General features: G+C 40.5%; 1 long non-coding RNA gene across 1 annotated transcript; it reads right to left on the bottom strand.

Annotated features, from left to right (window-relative positions):
* Window positions 1-1711: 1711 nt before the first annotated feature.
* Window positions 1712-11827, bottom strand: LOC102451984 (uncharacterized). The gene is made up of 4 exons (XR_332142.3): window positions 10501-11827; window positions 9598-9632; window positions 7778-7904; window positions 1712-4909 (listed from the first exon to the last, which is right to left on the bottom strand). It is a non-coding gene; the product is annotated as an uncharacterized LOC102451984 (long non-coding RNA).
* Window positions 11828-19572: the final 7745 nt, after the last annotated feature.

The raw sequence follows: 19572 nt of genomic DNA, 5'->3' as shown, positions 1-19572 counted from the left end.
TGAGCATGCTCAGAAGAAGTACTGTTTCCTGAAAGGACATCCAGGCAAGCACAAGATAATTTGTTCCTGATTCTTATCTCTCTTATACTAGTGTTAATCCAAAGCAACCTCACTGGAATCAGTAGAGTTACACTAGTGTCAAATGAGATCGGAATTGTCCCCTGGACAGAGATCTCAGTTACGTGGTAGAAGTCTGCTGTAATTTTGATTTATAATTATATAACCAATGTCTGAATCTGGGCTTTCATTTCACATTCAATTCAGTTAGACAAATAGTGGTACAAGTTGCATATGGGCATAAATGGGCACAAATTGGGTATAGCAAGAAAAGCACAAACCCGCATTACATCTTCCCATTAGTTGGGTTCCCGTCTATATCCCCAACTGACTTCTGTCCCCCATGTAACTTACACCGATTTAAATCGCCTCAGAAGCCCATTCATTGTTGAGATACTGGCATCATGGAGAGGGTAGGTGCAAATCCCTCACTTTAGTCTGAATCCACAATGCTCTTTATTCCCACAAAGCAATGGAGATTCAAGTCAGTGACCTGCATACGCTGTGCATAGGAATACGGGAAATGCTATGTTTCTGAGCCTAAAAAAAACCCATCAGCTAACAGAGGTTAATGTGGAATTTATAATTATGCTTATTCATGTGGAGCCTTACACAGAAGTTTGTGATGTTCAATTAATTGCTCTGTCAGCTGAACATTTTGAAGCCCACCATTTTGCACCTTTTTGTCTCCACGATCTGGTTGCTGGAATGGTCCAGTTCTTTTGTTCACTGGAATAGGGTAGGATGAGGGTTGGGGATGCTGATAATGTTTACAGGACAGGCATTTCATTATTTTATTGAGTCATTTTAATGAAAGAAAAACTGGGTCAGCAGTTTGTAGTTCATGTACAGTGAATGGTGTCTGTTTTCATGAAACAGGACCTCATCTACCGATCCCACCCAGGGCAGCACTGCAAAAGGAAATAGTTTGGCTCTTACATGATTACAAGGCTCCCTAAAATGGAAGTGCTCGGAGGGAAGGCTCCATGTATGCTTACACTTTAAATCACTTGACATTGCTTTCTTCCATCGCAGGAACACAGGAAAGAAGAAATACAAACAAAATTTGATTTTCATATCTTACTCACTTGAAGGGAACATGGCAACAATTCCACAGAGGATAAACATCCCCCTGCCTAATCTTCCCACTCCTTAGGACAGTTTGTTGAAATTAGTGAAAGGATGCAGACGTTGCACAGACAGCTTGATAAGAGTTATAAGCACTAGTTTGTTATTATTAAAGAGAGGGAGCATAACTTTGCTGTCTCCAATGATTTTAAAAACACAACATTCCCTCTTATAGCTATCTCTCTACCTACTATATTTACATTATATGTGTGCGTGGGGGGGGGGGGTATATGTCTATATGGTGAATAAATGCCATTCTACTTCATGATGTTTTGTCTGTTGTCTACACTGAAGAATGCAACAATGTAAAACACAAGATCAAAATTACAATACTTTATGCATATCACCTTAGCCCGATACACAAATAATACAGCTTTCTGATGAGTAGGTTAGTGTGGTTTAATATTGATGTTGCTCAAATACCAATAAAGAAAAAGACACCGAATATAAAAGTTTATTTAGGAGTACTAAAGATTCAAACACAGCTTTACCATATGGATGGTTTAGTCTTGGTTTTGTTCAGGTAAAGTAATTGCAGGCATCAAATATAAAATGAATGATGTTTATTTAACAATTGAATTAAGGTACTAGCTTAAAAGAACAAACTATAAGATACTCCTTAAATATTATGAATAGTGACTGCCAAGCTTTGGCTAGAGAAATTCAGTATATATTGGAAGTGTTGCATTCCAGTGGGGGTTGCATGCATGTAATTGACTGGATGATCAAGATTCTGGGGCCAAATTCAGTGCGTGATGTAAGTGAAGGTGTAAATTTTACATGCACTGTCAGTGTATGATCTTCGGAGAAAAGAACTGTCTTTTGTTCTGTGTTTGTACAGAACCTAATGTAGCGGGATCCTAGCTCAGGACAAGGACTTCTAAATCCTATGGTAATACAAATAATAAATGACCACAATAATAGTACACATCAGGTAGAAAAAAGTGTAAGTGGTGATGCCATTTGACTTGCAATGATTTGGAGTTTGTACACCAACCAAAGTGAGTAAAAGTGACAGGCTGAGAGGATGGCAAGACGTTAGGTGGAAAAGCAACTAACAAGAGGGTGTAAGATAAAAGCAGATTCTCCCTTACCTGGTCTGATCCCCTCCTGACAGTTGCCTTTCTGCTACATTCTCTTTTCCACCCATTGGAATATCAATTGCACTTATTTTGCCACATCCACTGAATGTGGTATTCATTCAAATTATACTACTCTACCACTAAAACTTGTTCTCTGACCAACCTACATGACATGGAACTTGCACAACCATTACCACAGATACTGAATCTGTCCCAATTTGTTAAAATGTCTTAGGCTCAGGGTGTGTCTACATGGCAGCGAAAGCCCAGGTTAGGTAGAACTCAAGTTAGCAGACCCTGGATTTGTTAACCGAGGCCATGAGTGTCTATACTCATTGGCTACCGTAGGTTAGGAATATTGGAGTTATCAGCCTGGGGCACTAATGTCTACATTGCATTATGTGCCACAGAGTTCAACTCATATCCTAGACTTCCTAGTGCCCTCCCAAAATGTGGCCATGCTAGCCCTTGTTTTCGGTGCAGCGTGGGAGAATGCCTGTCAACCAAACCTGATTGTTCAGAGAACAATGAAAATCAGTCCATTGGCTTGTGACACTTTTGACAGATTTTCAGAACAGGAACATAGCAATGGGGTTATGTCTACACTGCAGCGCAACAGGGTTTGAACGCTGGGTTTTGACTCAGAGGTAGACCCTCCACCCCTCTAAAATCCTGAGACCCTGATCTGAGCCCTAGGATAGTACAATTTAGGTAGAGCCAGAAGAAGGATTAAATCTGACAGAGTTTGAACTCTGGATTTAAAAAAACTAAAACAAATTAACAGTAGCAAGTCTCAGAACCCAGGCCAAATGATTTGGGTTTGTAAGCTCTGTCCCCTGTAAACTGAGTGCTTGAGTGGCCACTCAGGAGAAAATCAGATCCCACCCAGCTGATTAGCAGAGTACCCACATGGCACTCCATGAATCTGATTAAGTGGTTCTGACCCATGAAAGCTTATGCCGAAATACATATTAGTCTTTAAGGTGCCACAGGATCCTCATTGTTTTATGGAATTTGGAGTTCTGATTGAATTTATACAGACACTTACATTTATGAAAGGCTGAAAAAGCATCATTAATGTGCTATATATAGCTATGTAATAGTTACTATATTTTTAAATGTCTATGACTCTTCTAGAAAAAAACTACCATTTTGAATCCCCGTTCCATTGCATAATGTTGAAGAGTGAGACAATACAATCTTTCTGTCATGGAGACTTTGGGCTTGTTTCCTATAGTCACAATAATTTTATGTCACTATGACCACACTGAAACTAATGTAACATCATGGAGAAAAAGGGTCTCTTCATTTATTGTTGATTTTCTTTAATATGAAATAAAAATAATCTAGGCTGAAAATACAAATTTGGTTCTGCCTGTATGAACACACAGAATAAGTAAGGTCACCCAAACAATCTTAATTTTGTATAAGGAACATTGGGTTACCTTGTTATCCAGCAACAAATTTCAGATCTACATTTGAATCTGAAATATTCAAATCCTTAGGGTGTGTAAATCAAGGATTCTAGCTTGGGCCTCTCTATAATTCATAGTTCTTTGATATAGTATAAAGTATTGGTTCCACACAAGTGAACATTGTTGACTTACATCTATGTTCAATTATTTTATTTTGCAATCTTCTGATGAAGTCAATCATTCTTCAGTATAAAGAGAAGAGTAATTCACAATAACCTTTTTATTACATACAATGCTATGACAGCCACATTTGTAATCTTGATGTAATACTTAAAATAATCAAAATAGTTATGCAGAAAAATTGATTGGTTGATGAAATACCTTTATCACAGTCCACTTCCTGGTCTAACATTATCAAGTTTTGTGGGCTTTGAAGGTACAAGTTTATAATTAAATATCTGACGCCAAATAAATAAATAAGAATCCTTCCCCACATTCCATCTTTTTACGAAAATCAGACTTGGAAAAGCAAGCTTTAAAGAACACTGACCTGATGAATCTTGCATAATTAGCGCCCACTCACATGAAAATGCTTTCTAGTTCTGCAAATAATAGTCGATTTCCCTGGAGGTTCCCTTTGCACCTTTTCATTACATTGTCTTAGACAGTTAATAGCTTTTGGAGGGTATGGCTATTGTACAAAGATACAAATACATACAAACATTTTTTATGGTGTATGGTTATAACCGGTGAACATGGTTTCAGGAAGATGATATTTCAAGAGATTAATAATGACAGCAGGGGACATAATAAAAAAAGAGAGTCCTTGTAACTACAGAACAGACTTATGAACCTACATTTTAAAAAAAGTGACTAGTGATTCTGGACGCTCAAAACCTCTGAAAAGTCATACCCCTTTACCAGGTCTTCAGTTAGGCACCCAAAATTACTAGTCACTCTTTCAAAATATAAGCCATGGGGTCCAGTTATGGTAATGGATCTTCTTGTGGATCATTCATGTAAGGATCTTTCTGTACAATACTGGAGGATGGGTTGGAGTCACCCCCCATTGGCTCTGCAATGGATGGAAGTCTGCAGAGTTCAAGAAGGAAGAAAGGTTGGGTTATGCAGGATGCTGCTCTCCAAGGTATCATCGCCTCCAGACATTATACTGCTCAGTGTTTTTTTCTTATTGATGTGTCCATTGATCCCCATCCACGTCAGATCCTGATGCAAACATTCACTTATCAGTAGAATAATATTTAATAGCAATCACTAATGTATTTTAAAAGCATATTCCTAAAAAAACCCTCCCTCTCCTTTTTAAGTGTTAAAGTTGTCATGACTACGAAGATATTCTCTTTCACAGTTGCAAAACACAAACACCAAAGTTGCCACAAATCTCCCTCAATTCACACTGTTTCAGTTCTACATGAACATCCCTCTTGTCTTCAACTGATGTAAGTTTCCTGAAATGCAAGGATGACCAAGAGATGAAACAGTCATTTTCCATATAATGGAAGGTAAGATTCTGATCTGAGGAGCATCAACATTGATAAGGAGTAACTCCATTCTGGAGAGCAGAACCATGGCCCAATGTATATCGCTAGCTGGGCAAAAAAGGAAAGGCGCTTTATGTAACAGCCAAAGGAAAGATAGGCAAACAGCTGCTTGGAAAGAAATAGCTGAACTTTCTCACCCACTTCCAATCCTTTATCCAACATTAAAAACATTGTTTAGGAAGAGCAGATATGCTTGTCAAAATTTTGTGACTTGGACTAAGGCAGTGGCAAGGACTCCATTTTGAGAAGGGGGGCTGCAGCTGTGTGTATGTGGACACAGCTTGCTCTTTTCCTCATTCCCCTGGCTGTCAGGGAGTGAAGGGAAAGTACACGTCTTGCGTGCATTCCTCTTACTCCCAGTTGGTCAGGGAAGGGAGAAGAGGAGTAAGTCATGCAATCCGTGTTCTTTCCCCTCACGCCGTGATAGTCAAGAAAACGTGAAGAAGAGCAAGCAGCATCCTGGTACGCATGGCCAGAATGACATCTTTGGCCAGTGGCATGGGACTTGACTTGATTAGGAGAACTAATTGGATGTAAGTGGAAGTACAGCAAGAGAAGAATGGAAAAAGCTTCCAAAAAACCAAATGCCAGCTTCCATGATGAATACGGCTGCTTCCCTTGTTATTTTCTGCTTTTCTGTGTTACTAGGTACAACCCAGCAAAAATCATATAAAAATGGAGCTCCCATCACTCTCATGGTACATGGCTTGTAAATCTTTTAGAACAACAGAGACGAATGGGAAAATGAGGGATATATTGAAACATCAAAGACATACAGTTACTTTAGAGAGATAATTACTCCCTATGTTCACACACTACAGTAGCAAAAAAACCAAAACCAAACAAACATCATTCTGGGATATATTAGCAGGTGTGCTGAAAGCAAGACACAAGAAGTAATTCTTCCACTTAACTAAGCACTGGAAGGCTTCAGGTGGATTACTGTGTCCAGTTCTGGGCACCATACTACAGAAAAGGTGTGGAAAAACTCAAGAGAGCAATAAAAATTATTAAAGGTCTAGAAAAGATGGCCTATGAAGAAAGATTGAAAATATTAGGTTTGTTTAGTCTGCAGAAGAGACAACAGAGGGTACATGAAAAAAGTCTTCTAGTATATAAAAGATTATAATAAAGAGGAGACAATTAAATTGTTCTGCTTAGCCACTGAGAACAGGACGAGAAGCAATGGGCTTAAATTGCAAAAGAGAGATTTAGGTTAGACATCAGGAAATCTTCCTAATTGTCAGGGTAATTAAGCACTGGAACAAATTACCTAGGGATGTTGTGGAATCTCTATCTCTGGAGGTTTTTAAGAACAGGTTAGACAAACACTGGTCAGGGAGATAATACTTAGTCCTGCCTCAGTGCTTACTGAGGGCCCTTGCAGTCCTACTTTTCTCTGACTCCGTGATAGAAAAAAAATCACATCAATTCCATCTGAGTTCTATAATCACAGTAACTTATCCTGTCACTCCAGCATTCAGAAGGCTGCTGTACATTAGTAAGTCTGCATTCTGTTGTTCAATGTATAGAGGTTTAGAAACAGAAGGCCACATCCTATGAACAGCCATAATTTTTACCAAGAAGAATCACTTGTCGACTGAGATCGAGAGTCCCCATTCAAGATGGCCACTTCATCTTGAAAGATTCCTTACAACATTTTGGCTCCTTAGAGTTAACAATGTGCGCTACTGTGTATTTAGCTGTGACATTCTGCGTGACTTTCCAGACCAGAAAAAAGAGCTCTGTGTAGCTCAATAGCCTGACTCTATCACCAACAGATAGGGGCCCAATTAAATATATTACCTCACCCACCAGGTCTCTCTCAGGGTACGTCTAGACTGCATCCCTCTGTCGGCAAAGGGATGCAGATAGGCAGGTCGACATTGCAAATGAGTCAGGGATTTAAATATCCCGTGCCTAATTTGCATAAAATGGCCGCTGTGTTTTGTCGACTCAGCACATTGTCTGCAAAAAGCGGCAGTCTAGAGGGGGATCTGTCGAGAAAGAAAGGCTTTTTCCACAGATCCCTTATGCCTTCTGCAAGGAGGTTTACAGGATCTGTCAAAAAAGGCTTTCTTTCTCGACAGATCCTCCTCTAGACTGCCCCTTTTTGCCGACAAAGTCCTGAGTTGGAAAAACGTAGTGGCCATTTTTATGCAAATTAGGCATGGATATTTAAATCCCTGCCTCATTTGCAATGTCGACCTGCCTAATCTGCATCCCTCTTCCGACAGAGGGATGCAGTCTAGACATACCCTCATAGTACTAACATGATGGCTCATAGAGTTTGCAGGATCAAACCCTTCCTCTTCTGCTTTTTCGTCCCAAGAGCATACTCTCCACTTGCTCTCTAGTCCCAGTACAGAGAAAAATTAAATCTAAAGTGAGGATTTCAATTTGTGTCAGTAAGGTGGCTATCCATCAACAAAATGATTTTTGTTACACTAGCTTAATTTTCCCCACGTTGTTATAATTTCCAAAAATAATTCAAACAGGTTAATAGATAAGCTTTTATAAATTAAAATCATACCTCCTAGTGTGAAGTAATTTAGGATCAACATGTCTTCTTTTTCTCACTACTTCATTCTGATTTTCCATTCTCCTATTTATTTTCCCTCATTTTTCCACCATAATTTATTCCTCCTTTTTCATAAATTCTGTAAATGCATGACTTATATTAGTGTGTTTTTTAAAACGGAATATTGAGTTATACAATCCATATTATATTAATGTTTATCATTTAAGATAAAATCACATAGAAATAAATATATTTAATTAAAATACTCTAATTTACATCAATACCAAAGGAAATTAGACACGGTATAAGTCAAATTAATACCAACCATATTGATAATCTCAGTTTTTCAAAGGTAGTGCATTGAACTTTTAAAGAGCTATGTTACACCTATTATGTCCAAAGGTAGCTAACCATACATGTCTATATTTAAATTCCATTTATTTATAAATGTATTCTACATATTGACATAAGAATTTTAATTCCTATACACAATTCCATATGACATTTATAAAGAGATCTACATTTGCCACAGTTAACCCATTGTGATTCTTCTTTGAAATACAGCCTTAGTAATAAAAATGGTAAAAAAGGGGAGACATTTCATATAAATGTTAATGTAACTTTCCCGTTTTTTTAAATATCACAAATCAAATTTGACAATTTTTAAAACATTGAAATTTTTAAGTCTCTACAGAAATATAACAAAAAAAAATAAAATTTGTTTAAGTTGCTCCTGGATTTTCCCCTATCAAAATGAGAATTTTTGATGAAAATTTTCACACAGAATTTTGAAACTGAAAAAAAGTTGCCAGCCTTACTTTCCATTTAATCTGTGGAGATTAACCAAAGTCTGGTACACTGAAAGTGATGGGTAGTTTGAATACACATTACCAAATGGAGATATTCATAGAGTCAAAAATGACATTTGTGTTTGTATAGGAGCACTACCTATTTTCATGCTATATTTCCTATGTCCTTAACAAGTGTTAGTTTGTACATCTTATTGATCAGTTCCATTGGAAACTCGCTACACCAAACAGCTACCGCTCCTTCGGGAACAAGCTACCTCCCCAGACCTCAGTGACATCCAGGATCTCTGTACCAGACTAGGAAGGGGCCCTCTTCTTCTGCCCCTGGCCAGGGGCTTCAGAGCTGGCTGCCAGTTTGCTTGCTGCCCTGGGGGGCTTGGTGGGAGCATTGGGGTCACTCCTGGCTGCACTGAAGGGTGTTGCTCTGTGGCACAGGACTGGCAGGGCCGTTGCGGTGCAACAAGCACTGTCCCTTCTGTCTGCATCTTTAAAGACTTCAGGGGAAGGGAAAGCATAGAGTTTTGAGGGATGTGGACAGAGTGGCCATGAGAGTAGCTGTCAGCCTTAGAGGCCAATTATTTCAGAAGGAGAACAGCTGCACCTTCTATACTCACCCTATTCCTCGTGAAATGAGGTGGTACAATTTCAGAATAAGAAGCCTGTTATTTTGAAATAATTCTGAAATAACGGGCTTGCTGTGTGGATGCCCACCTTGTTATTTCGAAATAACGCTGTAGTGTAGACATACCCTAAGAGATTAATAGTAGAATAATGTGTTAAATGCCAAGCTCCGCTATAATGACTATATGTTGATGCTGCTCATATTGTTGAAAAGACATGTTCTAAAAATGAATGTGAAACAAGGGAAGAGGAAACATGATCATGAACGAGTGCACAAACTAGCTTTGATATACATGGTTTCTAAAAGCTGCTGTGGGAACTGCTGAGCCAGAAGTCTAAAAGGATTTTGTATTCAAATCCATGCTGGGGCACAGAGATCATTCTGAACTCGATGACATTTACCTGACATCTGATGCTTTCAAAGTGTTCTTTTAGGCCTAAGATGAGTCAGAAGAAAAACAGAAATGGAAAAAGTCAGCTTCTTATCACAAAAAAAAGATTGTGCAAACATTATCAGTGTTGCTTTCCAAAAGTTCCTATCTTCTGCAAAGGATCTGCCCCTACACTTAACTCAAGAGGTCACTGCTTTATTTCAACCTGTAGGGAAAAGCGGTGTATGAATCTAAAGATGAGAAAATCTGCTGTCTCATATTTGGGAATTACTCAGACCTTCTTCTAACTGTGAGGAGGCAGAAACCATAAAGATATAGCGTTCTGTATTTGCAAGTTCTGAATGAACTCATCCATTTGAATTCTATGTGCAGCAGTAGTCTCTTCACTCAGGATGCTTTGATAGATTCTAATTCATCCTAATTAGGTAGCCATTCCAGTTAAACGAAGTTCACCAAAACAATATTTCTGCCACATATCTTTGCAACTCAGTTCATCCAACTTAATCATGATTACATTTATGAACCAGATATTACTGCACAAAACTGATTATCTTGCAATACAATACCAATTTAATGCTAATATGAATATTTTGATCTTTTAAAGAGCAAAACATTAATATGGATTTCCTTTCTTGATGCCATTGTGTGAGACAAGTAGAGAATAAAACCCACCAGCATCTTGTAACCTGAATCACCACATTAACCTCTTTAAATCTAATTAGCAAGGCTTTATAGTCTAGCATCATCGCAACAGTCCTCTTGAGCAATTGCAATTGTCCTTTAGTGGAACAAAAATACTAATTCAACCTAAGGGGAAACCATAATTGGCTCCTTGTGGTTTGTCCTATGAAAATGGCTTTTCTGACGATCCAAATCTTACTTAAGTGGGTTCAACTGTATTCTCAACTGATACCTCTAAGAGGCTCTGTTCTTGCTGACTGCTCATTATCCAAAATTAGTTCTCACTTCAGTCATCATCATCATGTCTGGCAAAGTGGAAATTGGACCAGCTTTCAAGAGCCTTTGACATTTTAGCCCTCTGTGAAATCCACGTTCTTCACCGGATGTGGAGGCCCAGAAATTTCTGCAGGCAAAAGTAAAGCAAGTTGTCACTGGAAGATGATGGAAGCCCTTGACCACCTGGTAACAATGATGTGACAGGATGTTTCTTGTAAGGCTATTTATCATTCTGGGGTAGTTAGCCAAGATTTTGTAATATCTAGTGCCCTGTAGCTAGGGTTGCCAACCCCCTCAGTTTTGCTGGGAGAATCAGGCTCCCAGAATCAGGCTCTATTTCCCAGAGGCTACTGCAGCCAGTCCAGGAGATTCTTAGCAACTAGAAGTCCAGCAGCACAGCAAGGGTATCACAGGCTTCCTGTCTAGCCTGGCCCAGTACCACACTGCCCCTGAAAGTGGTCAGCACGTCCCTGCAACTCCCTAAATCTCACCCCAAGCACTGACTCTGCAGCTCCCATTGTTCAGGCACTACAGCCAATGAGAGCTACAGGGACAGGGACAGCACTCAAAGCCATGTCTCCCCAGGGGTCACAGGGACTTTCAGGCCACTTTCAAGAGCAGCACGGGGCCAGAGAAAGCAGGGAGCCTGCCTTAGCCCTGCTGGGACAATGACTGGGAGCCATCCGAAGTAAGCTTCACCTGGCCAAATCCAGCAGCCTGCACAGTCTCCCACACCCCAGTTCCCTAGTCCTATCTGACATTCGAAACTCCCTCCCATACTCTAACCTCTTGCCCCAGCCCTGAGCCCACTTCCACACCAAAATTCCCTTCCAGAACCTGTAATGCCTCTTGGTCCCCAATCCTCTACCCCAGGTTCATCCTGGAGACACCCCCCCCACACACACACACACTCCAAACTCCTGAGCTGCAGCCCAGAGTTTGCACCCCATCCCATATCCCAATGCGCTGCCCCAGTCTGGTGAAAGTGAGTGAGGATAAGGAAAGCAAGTGACAGAGGGAGGAGAGATGGAGTGAGCAGGGTGGGGTCTCAGGAAAGGGGTTGGGCATGGGGTGTGGCAGGGCTGTTCTGGCACTTTGAATGGAGAAAGTGGGGGCCCACAAGACACCTTAAAATACCTTGCCTCTATAGGCTTCTACTTAAAAACTCCCCAAGGTTATAGATTCTCTGGCCTTTGGAGATAGGCTGCCACCATCAAGTGAATTAAGAAAACCCCTGAAAGCCAGGAAGAAACACTTGAACTTCTTCTCAAGGGGTACCCCAAACTCTTTTGCCACAAGAGAGCTTGAATCCCTTCCTCCCTTCCCCCCCCCTCGCCCCCCCCCTCCCCCGGAAACAGAGTGTGCAGAGTGTGTCACTGAGAGCTGATCTCTCAGGAGAGGCATGCACACACAGACCTCCTGTTACTTTTCAGGACACAAGAATCAAATCATCGCCATTAAAAAAGATGATTTTATTAACAAAACAAAACAAAAAGATATACTTGGTTGCTAGGTGTTACAGAACAACGGAGCAGATTAAAACAAAGAAAAAATGGCTGTTTTTCGCACAGCTTAGGTATAGTGAGTGAGGGGAGGGAGACTCGTGGATTTTATGCAGAGAAGTTTAACCAAACACAAAACAAAAAAAATTACCCTGATCACAACTAAACATACATTCCTCTCTGTGCTCATGATCTGTACTGATCCATACTTCAAGGCCCAGTTCATTCCCATACCCAATATTTCTTGTAGGCATGGTAATTCTGTTTGGTTACTTCATCTCAGCTTCCTTCAGCCCTAACTTAGAACTCACACAAAGGAACAGCAGTTAAGTATCTATATTAATTTACATTTCAATAGTCTTTCCCATTGGCTTTCCTGGCTTTCTGCCAACACCCTCTAGCTACCTGAGTTTAACCCTTTAGTCACTGGGTGCTGGCCAGCACTCCTCCTATTCATCACAGGGTGGAACAAGGATGTTTGGGTTTGTGTGATTGGACAGTTGGCAACCCTACCTGCAGCTTTTGCACAAATCAAATTCCCATTGACCTTACTGGGAGCTTGACAGAAATAAAATTGTAGAAATGGCCTCTTCATACAAACAAACAATCTGCCTATGATTGAAAAACAAACCCCGCTGATGGTTCTTAGAGCATGACAGCCAAGTTCAAGTCTTAGACATCTGTACAAATGGGTTTTGTTAGGAATACGGTAAGACCTTTCCCAGTCAAGTGAAAGCCCAAGCCAAAATGAACTGAACAACTAAGGTAAAAATGTTTTACCTTATCAAAATGAAACATTTCAAAATTTTTGAAATGAAGCATTTTAACAGTATTAAAACAAACAATTCACCATTAGTAAAATGAAGTGATTGGAATGGTCCCAAATTTAATTTTTTTTTAATTTCTCTTTCACATCAAATTTGGAAATTTGGCTTTTTGTTCTGATTCAGAACAAAATTTGTTTTCAAAATGTCAGTTTACTGCAGAAAGGAAATTCAAGGTTCTAACCAGCCCTGTAAATGCTAATGGATAACAAATACTTGCTCTCTAAGTAAAGTGTGTGTACTTTTCACTTTTGTGCACTACATAAAATGGGCCTTCATTTTTTCACCCACAATTTTGCAGCTTGTTTCTGTGTCTAATGTGGGACAGTTTTACAAACACAATTATTTGCATGTGAAATTTAGGATCCAATTATCTAATTTACAGCTTCTGTCTGTGTCTAATGCATCTGTGTAGAGAAGTAGAGAAGAGTAAGACCATGTTAACACTGTTTCATGGTTCTAAATATGAGAGGGGTGAATATGAGTTTTACTGCATTAGCAGAAGCAGTGCTAGCATGTCTGCTCCGTGTGCTGGGAAGCATGCTCCCAGCTGCAGTGTACAAAAACCCTCTGAGGTACAAAACCCACTGGTGCTGCCACTATGGGCAAAGGGCTTTTGCACTGCTCATTTCTCAGGGCTAGGCCTAAAGGCACAAACTGGGCTTGTGGAAGTGTAAGCTCAGCAGGGTGGCACCAATTGCAGTTCTGTTCTTCTAAGGAGTCATGTCCTTGGATGCTGGCACTCTTAGCAATGACACTAAAGGCTGATGTTCAAAGGGTATAATAGCGATGACACTAGACAGAAAATATGCTCACTACCCAGAAGTATGGAGGAATCTCTCTCCCTGTGTTTTGAAATGCTCAGGACTTTGTGAAGATTTTCATATACTACCTCAACTTGAGACAAACCCTTCTGAGTGAGTCTCTCAAATATACTTTAATGCAGCCATTGCACAGAAAAAAGAGAGTAAAGTATATACAGGTTGAACCTCCCTAGTCCAACATTCTCTGGTCTGGTAACATTCGTGGTCTGGCATGATTTTGTTAGCCAGATGTCCACTTATCATGGGTATGGCCAAGTTTCCTGCAGCCCCATAAAATTTATTTACATCCACCAGTCCTGGCTCTCGGTGTTCTGTGCTGTTGTTTAGCTCTAATTTAGCCATAAATGCTTTCTAAGAGCCCAGTAAGCAGTGGAAGTGTTGCTAATGCTGCTGGACAATATTGACCTCCTGTGGTTCAGCAAATTATCTGGTTCGGCATCAGTCAGGTCTCTAGGTTGCCGGACTAGAGATGGTCAACCTGTATATATACCTCACAACAGTAGAAATAGCTACAGGTAAAGAATTCAATATAATAAATGGGGCTAAATTAGCTGGCATTCTTCAGTAGATCAGTTTAGAAGTATACATAAAATAAAGAGTGACCAATATATAATTATTTTTATTCAGTTGTGAATGATGAAACAGTTAAATACAGAATAGCAAGGAATTAATAATTAGAAAAGAGGGAGGGGGAGAACAATAGATTAAAGTTCTACCACATAGATCTCTGATTAGAATTTTGTCTTTAAATATGCAAAACAGTGCTGGGATGCAGACCAATAAGGCCTGATCCAGAATAGAGCTAAGTCACCTGCAGCCTCCACTGCAATCAGATTGCAAATGCTCAGCATGTTTCTGGAACAGACTGATACAGATTCTGTACTACCAGTGTTGAAGTTCACCACTAAAATTTGAGATGGAGCAATTATGGCAAAAATTATGATGACACTTTGCCTGAAGGAGGAATTAAGAACACTCATAGTATCCTTAGAGCGGTATCCAGTGTACTGGTTCTGAAACAGAGGTCCACCAAATGGCACAAGACTGTGTATGTTTTACAAGTGTCCAAATAGCCAAACATTCCAACTGTATAAGAAATTATAACAACCCTACATCAAGTAGTGATTGGTATCAAGATCCAGCCATTTTTATTCTTGTTCTTATAGCTGCCTTAAATGATATTTCTAAAACCTTTTAACAAAAAGTTCCTGTGATCGGGGTACACCATACCATTCAGAGACAAAGTTTATAAAAATGGAAATCCATCACACTGTTGAGCATCTCATATTGGTAGAAAATGGTTTAAGTGAAATAACTTATCACTGTAATAAGAAGACAGAAACCATCCAGCCCTTTTTAGAGGTTTATGACTAATGTTAATATATTTGATTAAGTCCAATGTTTGTGACTTACATTATAGATGATGTATTATATTATTCAATGTACTTCTGTATCCTGAAACAAATCTACAGCTGCTTTCATTGTTTTCTGTTGCTTATTTATGATTTGTTTTTAATATATGTGTATATTATGGGTTAGATTTTCAGCTAGTGTAAAATGACAGCTCCATTGACTTCAATGGAACAACATCAATTTATACCAGCTGTGGGTCTGACCCAATGTCTGTATTTGATTTTTCTTAGAGTGGAGGAAGTTGTAGGATTTCTTCTGTTAATATATTAATCTTACACATCTTTATATTTAAGCAATAAAAGTGTATATGAAAAAGAGGCTGTCTGCAGAACATTTCAGTGTGCATGGTCTGCAGAAAATCTATGCTAGTTTGAAAGAAAGTTGCCAGGGCAAAGATAGAAAAGGGTGAACATCCAGCAAGGGCATCTTTTTTGGCTTTTCTGTGGTCAGTTAGGCTGGGAAAGCTAATTTTTTTACCACTCTCATCAAAGTAGTATGTGAGCACCTTTCCAGTAATTCATCAAGTGCCATAATGATTGTCAGATATGAGTTCTTCCCTCTCATTTTCCGCACAGACAAAGTATTGTGTGTACAGTGTGGTGCTTTGTTTTGGTATGGTTTTGTTTTGGGGGATTATTTTGTACAGGTTGTACCTCCCTAAACTAGGACTTTTTTTCTCAGCAACATCCATGGTCCAGCAGGACAATGGATGTTCCTGAACAAGAGAGCCCCAGGACAGGAGAGCCAGCAGCTGAGAGCCCCCAGGCAGAGTGAGCCTGGTGGTAAAGGAGCCAATGCCTCAGCAGCGGTAGTAGCAGGGACGTAGTTGTGGGGTAGGGACAGCGCAGCAACCCAGCTGGGGCTAGGGCAGCTTGTGCATGCTGGCCTGGCAGCAGGGCTGGTGCTACACCTGGCAGCGGGAGCAGAGCCATGACAGCCTGGCTCTTGGTAAGGCCGGACCACAGCAGCCCAGCAGGGGAAGCCTGTCTGGGGTCACAGCAACCCAACTGGGCCCAGAGCAGGCCAACAGCCCAGTTGGGGCCACATGCCAGTCAGCAGCAGGGCCAGGGCAGCTGTGTTCAGGGCTGGCTTTAGGAAGTTCAGGGCCCAATTCGAACAGTTTTGACAGGGCCCCGGCAGCCAGGAGAATAAATAAATAAACAAACAAACAAACAAACAAACAAATAAATAAAAAACCCCACAAAAAAAGAATCACAGCCCCTTTAAATCTCCAGTTACAGGGCAGAGTCATGTCCCACCTGCCCCGGGGCCAAACCCCAGGGCTGACCCCCCTCCCGTGGCGCAGGGAAACCCCTGCACTCGATTCACCCCTCCTGCAGTGCAGGAAAGCCACCGCGCTCCTCCTCTGGGGCCGATGCCCCTTTCCGCAGCGCGCCCAGCACACCACAGAGCTGTGGGAGGGGAGCAGCCAGCACACTTCTGGCTTTAGGGTACGGGGCCCTCTTAGGCACGGGGCCCGATTCGGGGGAATTGGTGGAATCGGCCTAAAGTCGGCCCTGGCTGTGTTGCCCAGCTGGAAGTGGAGCCAAAGGAGCCAGCAGCAGGGAGGGGTGGTAGGCAGAGGGGTCCAGTGGCAGAGGACCTTCCCTGGCCTGGCAAATTCCTTCATCTGGGACTGCTCAGGTTCTGAGGGTGCTGGACCAGGGAGGTCCAACCTGTAGTTTAATGTACCACTGATGTTTGTTTGTATTAGAGAAGTGGTCCCTGCACTTCTCTAAGGTTTATGATGACCATGGGTTCCCAGAGGAAGTTTGTTTCACAGACTAGGACAGGTCCCAAGAAAGCTCTGTCTCCTGCACAAATAAGCTTTGTTTTTATGCAAAAAAATTCCATTGTGCCCATGAATCAGCAGTGTCAACCACTATCTCCATCCCACAGATTTAGGCAATCTTTAGATATCCAATGCCCAAACCATGGAATGCCTTGGAAATGAGCAAAAACTCAAGGTGCTAGTGGAATGCACCTGATGAAGCAACTCCAATGGAACTATTTCTGTAGTAAGTTACTAACACAGAATGAGGAAGGACATAAAAATCTGGCTTTAAGGGTCTGATCCAACACTCCCGCCCACACACACATTTCTGAAATCAATAGGAGTCTTTCTATGAGCTTGGATCAGACCCCATAAAAACACACAAATTGGTTCATTCCTCTATTTATCTGAAACCCAGCAATCCAAATGTTTTTGATCTCCTGCAAACTCTTTGGATCATTAAGAAAACATATGTAAGAAAAAAATTAGGATACAGGGGTTGAAAATGTACTTTATTGTTCACTGTGTAGCAATGTAGGGAGTGAAAGATGGAAGTCAGCAGCATTACTGGCAATAAGGGCTTAACTAGATATTTTAGTAAAAGGGGACTAAAAGAAGAAATGGATAGTTTATAGATTTTTTGGTATCTTCCCCACTTCTCCCTTCAAGGTTTCTTTGGTATGAACCAAGGTTAGAATAAATGCTATGCATAGAGCTATTAGCTGCAGGATTCCTATCAATATGGCTAAATGGGGGTTGGATGGCTAAATACCCCCGTGCAACGCTTTGAAAATGCACCCCTGAGTGTTACTTATCAAGTGGGTAAGAGAGTCACATAGAGAACTCCTGAGGGAAGATGAATTTGAACTTTTGACCTTCCTCCCCCACCATGCTGCACTCCTTTCAGAATTCTCATTACATTGAGAGCAGCTTTCAAAATAAAAGAAAAAGATGTTTTGCACAATAAACAAATACTACAAAGCAGCAGTAGCTATAAGGCATTTTCTCTGCTTCTCCCTTTTGTCTGTTTGTGAAAACTGTGAAAGATTGCACTCCACTATGTCCCAGTTGTGGGACAAATTTCACATCCCTTTAATACTAGCTAGTTTTGAAGAGAAGGCATTTTTGCACTTTTATTAATCCTATTTTCAGATGAAATACTATTGGCTATAGTGAGCATGGTATTTGAAGGATATTGGTTGTTTTTTAAAGAAAAAACAAAGGCCCATTTCAGAAAAAGCTTTTCTAGGGCCTATGTTTTTTAAAGTGGCTAGTGATTTTGGGGTGTCCGACTTCAGAAGCCTCAGAAAACATTGAACATATTATCCACTGAAAATCAGGGGCCAACATGGATTTATGCCTGTCTGGTCATTCTTCTGCTCCTCCTTTTATCTCCCCTTAGAACTCTCAGGGTGTGGCTGAATTTTCCATTTTTAGACACATTTCAGTGTCCAAATTAAATGTAAAATTTGAACAAACTGAGACACTATCCCCCCCCCCCTCCAAAATCATACCACAAGCACCTGATAAATTCAATTGCTGAGCTTCCAACAGCTTTAGGGTATGTCTCCATAGTCTCCGTTTGAGCTGGGAAATGTAGTTCCTAGCTTCTATTATGATAGTTATAATTCTGCTTGAGCTAGTGCCTAAAAATACCAGTGTGTCCCTGGCAGCAAGGGCACTAGCTCCAACTAGCTGGCCTAAATATAATGTCCCACATATATATTTGGGCAGATAGCCTGAGCTCCTTCTTCCCTTCTATCCCCCATCCAGTAGTGCCTCAGTTACACTATTGTATAGGTTAAAGCTTGAGGAGAGTAAGCGTAGGTACATCTACATGGGCTGGGACTCACATCTCCCAACAACAAGGCAGACGTACCTTTTGTTAGGGCTTGTTAATTTTGTGCAAGACTGTTTGTGGACACATTTCAGAATAGAAATGTCCTATTTAGATTTATCTTACTTTACTTTGTACTGACTTACACTAAATCTAATTAGAACATTTGAATTCTGAAATAAGCAGCACCTCCCCACACACACACAGACTTGCACCAATTGTGAACCGCAACCAGATTAGTCATTTCAGTGAAAGCTTGTGGGCAGATCAGTCCTTAAACATTACTGAAATACAAGGGCCTGCAGTAAAGACTTTTGAATAGAACCAACTGTGCAGAATAGCACTTTCTAAAGTGTCTAAGGCCTACAGGAAGGCTATGAATTATTTTGGAAAATTTGGTCCAGAATTTTAAAAAACTTTTAATAAAAAAAGAGGAAAAGTGTATTTCATATACTCTTGGTAAAACCACCACTTCCCCGTGGCAGTCTAGAGTTGCTATCTAAATATAGAAAGAATCCGCTGGAATTTGTCTGAATTTTCCAGTCCATTTCATGCACAGGTAAAAGTTTGAGTATTCAGTTACCTTTTCTTGTGGGGGCTTGTTAACACTGTGTGGCCTGTTTTATTTGTTCAAATCTCTTCATTCCTCTTTAGAAGTGACAGGCTGGTTGATACAGGTGGATCAAATTTAAGTACTTGTGGATTACTCTGCTTTTTTCAGTCAACAGAAAATGGGTGGCAGTGCTTTAAGAAGAAACCCCAGCTGCATAAAGCAGTCGTGAGTTTGGGGTAAAGGACAATAGAGCTACATTCTATTAAGTCAGACTTTCACTTGCATAAAAGTCAAATCAGAT

The sequence above is a fragment of the Pelodiscus sinensis genome, chromosome 2 (genome assembly GCF_049634645.1).
Source record: "Pelodiscus sinensis isolate JC-2024 chromosome 2, ASM4963464v1, whole genome shotgun sequence".
Lineage (NCBI taxonomy): Eukaryota > Metazoa > Chordata > Testudines > Trionychidae > Pelodiscus > Pelodiscus sinensis.
The sequence above is the reverse complement of the archived record's forward strand: the minus strand, read 5'-3'. Positions and strand labels throughout refer to the sequence as shown.